Source organism: Dromaius novaehollandiae, chromosome 23 (assembly GCF_036370855.1).
Source record: "Dromaius novaehollandiae isolate bDroNov1 chromosome 23, bDroNov1.hap1, whole genome shotgun sequence".
NCBI classification, from domain to species: Eukaryota; Metazoa; Chordata; class Aves; order Casuariiformes; family Dromaiidae; genus Dromaius; species Dromaius novaehollandiae.
The window spans coordinates 5,253,129-5,256,780 of NC_088120.1; positions in this window are offsets into that span (position 1 = coordinate 5,253,129).

Here is a 3,652-nt window from a genome sequence, read left to right on the forward strand (position 1 = left end):
CGGGCCCCGTCCTGCCAGCCTTGCTCCCTGCGCACCCGGGCACCTCGGGGCTTCCCACCTCCGAGTCGCCTCGGTCAGCAGGCGTCTCGCCTGGCTCGGCGCTGGGGACCGCTGCGGGGAGGCTCTCCTCGGCCTTCGGGGACAAGGGTGGGAAAGAGAACGGCTCGGGGAGGCGGGAGAGCAGCTGTGGCGGGACGGGATCCGGCGGGAGGCTGGCGGGTCGGGGCGGGCGAGGGCGGAGGCAGCGCAGGGCTGCGGGAGCCGTGGGGCTGGTGCTTGCAGGCCGCCGGGCGCAGCGGGGGCCGGCCGAGAGCCGGGTGCCGGGGGCTGCCCTGGCTCACCGGGCCCTGCAGCTTCCCTCAGCGCCGCAGCAGCCGCTTCCCTCTCCAGCTCCAGCTCCAGCTCCTCCCGCCAGCGCCGCTCCGGGAGCTGGAAGCGGGCTGTCTGGGGGGGTCGTTCCTCCTCCCTGCCATGCGGAGCACGGCTAGGACAGGCGCTCGAAGCCGCCGGCTCTGAGCCGTCAATGCCACACGCAAAATGGAAGGTGTGAAAGCTCCGGTTGCTCCAGTTCACGGGCGAAACCGCGGAGCAGGCCCTCTCGCCACCTCCCACCCCCTCGGTCGCCCAAGGAGTGCGGAACCTGGCCAGGAGCTCCTGGCGACGCAGCCCAGGCCACTGCGACCCGAAGCGCCAGCGCCGATGCGCTGATGCGAGTGACACGGGCCGATGTCGGCGGCAGAGAGGACGAGCTCTTCCTGCAGCCGGTGCTGCCTGTGCCTGCTGCGGTGACTGCGCCGCCCGGTCATCCTTCTGCAGGAGGCCAGCGAGAGCCTGCGGGAGAGAAAAACTGTGTTCATTGCCGTAAGGTATCCCACTGCAGACATCTGGGGAACTGGCCTGCCAGGGTGGGCAGCCACTCTGTCCTCTTCCAGGTCAGACAGGCTTCCTGACCTCAGCTCTTCCTTGCTTAGCTGCTCCCTGACGGCCTGTGCAAAGCAAAGCCCTTCTGCAGCACCAGGAAGGTCCCATACCTATCTTGGGATCCACATATTCCTCTCCTCACATTCTCCCTTGACTCCGTGTCCCTAAGAGCTCCCTGCTCTGCATGCACGTTCGTACCCGTGTGCATTGCTACCTCCTGGAGACCTCCCAGCCCTCCCCACCCACTGCTCTGTAGAACAGACTCTACCGAGCGGCGACGCACGGCCCGAGCGAACGCTGCTTGCAACGAGCCTGTGCTAGAGGCGTTCCCAGAGGGTGTCTGTGCCTGGGGGCTGCACGCAGCAAGAGCCCGTGTGATGCTTTGCAGAGGCCTGGGAGAGGCTGTCACCCAGACCTCGGCTCTGTCACCGTGGGGGTGACGTGCCCATGTTACCAACCCCTCTTCCTGCCCAGACCGGGAGGACCCAGACCCATGGTTTGCAGGCAGGGAGAGGACTCTCCGTTGAGTGTCTCAGCAGTACAAGGGGTGTCTCCAAGCCTGGCTCTGGCTGATGAGCGGAGGCCAGGCCACCGCCACACACCCGAGGTGTCTGCCCGTCACTGCCTGCCTCCCAGGACATCGCCGGCCTGCAGCAAGAGCTGCCCTGGGCCAGACCTGCACCAGGTGAGGCAGGCAGTAACATCTCTCTTGTGACTGTAAATTGCCACGTTTCCAGGCACAAAATAAATCCAGCAAAGGAAAGCAGGGTCAAAATGCTTTCCTGGTTTTATTTCACTCTACACCCAGTGCAAGGGGAAGAGCAGGACATGAGAGATGCTGCCAGAGCCCAAGGATGTGCGTCCTCAAGGTCTGCCTCAAGCTCCCTCCATGGCAGAAGGCCCCAGACCATGGGTTATTTCTGCTCAGCAGGGCTCAGAGCACCCCTGGCTAAGATACCGCTAATAAAATGCCTCTTTCTGCTCTTCCTTGCTGCTCCGTTCCTCCTCCCGGTCTCCAGGATTCTGCAGAGACATGGGCTGTGCTCACTGAGGCTGCAGAGACCTTGCTGGGCAGCACAGGATCGGCCCTCACGGCTGGGACTTTGCACAGCGGGAAGCGAGATCAGCCCCATGCCAGCCAGCTGGGCTTTGCGCTGGCATGGCCTGAGCCATGCGCCGAGTCCGGCTCCAGCAGCGCACGGGCAGCATTCCCAGGAGGCCCAGAGGAGAGAGGGCTGGCATGATTTCCTTCCTCCCCAGTGCCTGATGCGTTAGGGATAAGAGAGTATAATTTTGTACCTGCGTTAGGGGGATTATAGGGCCAGTGCAGCTGGGGGTGGCACCAGCTTGACGGCGAGCGGGGCCCAGCTCAGCCTGCCAGAGATGCCCTCCTGCCAGGGGACGTGGGGTAGAAAACAACTGGTCTCATGTGACTGTATCTGGGACAACACCAGCTTAGCCATGGAGGCAGCCAGAAGGGTTCCTGCTGAGCCCGAGCGTTGCTATTCATGGACAAACCTACGTTACGGTAATTAACAACAATTACTTTAAACCCTTTAAACACCTTTTCTACACAGCATTGTCTAGTGCAGGCAAATGCAGATACAATACGAGCAGGAACATTTTGGGGGACGTGAGTCCATGAGAAACTCTTGATGAGTGGGAGTTTCTTACCTTTGGCTCTTGGGGCGTGGGGGGGGGCAGGGGAGGTCCTGCTCCTGACCCCTGTGAACACGCGACTTTCATGTCCAGGGGCACCCAAGAAACGTGCCCCAGGGCTGGGGTCTGCAGGGCAGTAGCTCTCAAGAGCAAGTTGCAGCCTTGTGTCTTTGGGCGCTTTGGGAAACTGGTCTCAGCGCTCAAGGTACTGCTCCTTGCTCTGCCAAGGAGCGCCGACTCCCCTGCCCTTCCTGGGGCTGGAAGGGAGAGGGCAGGCAAGGAAGAGAAGAATGAATTTACCCCCATTTCCCACCAACGGTACATTTTCTCAGCCACGTTGTCTCTTTTGGTGATCCCCAACCCACAAGAAGATGAGAAGGGAGATGGGTGCAAAGCCAGGCTGGGATGGGAAGGACAAATGCAAACGTCCCAAGGTTGGGGCATCTCCCTCCCCCCTTGTCTAAGGATGCTTCGAGTCAGGGAATTAGTTTTACACTAAGCTCTTCTGTAATAAATGGAGACATGGGAAGACTAGCAGTGTATGATTGCATGGCCTTTAATTACAGACAGAGGTTGCGTGTGCCGGGTCACAGAAGCCAGGATTCAAACTGAGTGGAGATAAAGGAACGGGTTGAGCAGCTGGGCTGTTTGCTGATAGATGAATCCCAGATCTCCAGCATCAAGGGGCGATTTTCAAGAGAGCCGTTCCAGGCACACGCAATTACCTTCTGCACTTCTTGAGTTCCCACTTCATCATTTTTGTTTACCACGACCCTCCCCTTCTGCAACACCCTACAGCTCCCAGAACTGCAACCAAATATACCTTCAATTCCCCATAACTGTAACGCATTTTCTTCCTTGACATCTCAAAGAGCGCCGTGGCACATGGACCAGCGCTTCCCCAGTCTCCTTGAGACAAGCCCAACAGAGGAGCCATGGCCTGATGGAGACCAAGAAAACTCTTTGAATCCAGGGATGGGCATCCCGTGGGCTGGCACTGTTTCTGGGAAACGCCGTGGACAGAGCGCTTTGTGTTTTGGACCCTCTTCTTGGGTCTTTTGGGATGCTTTAA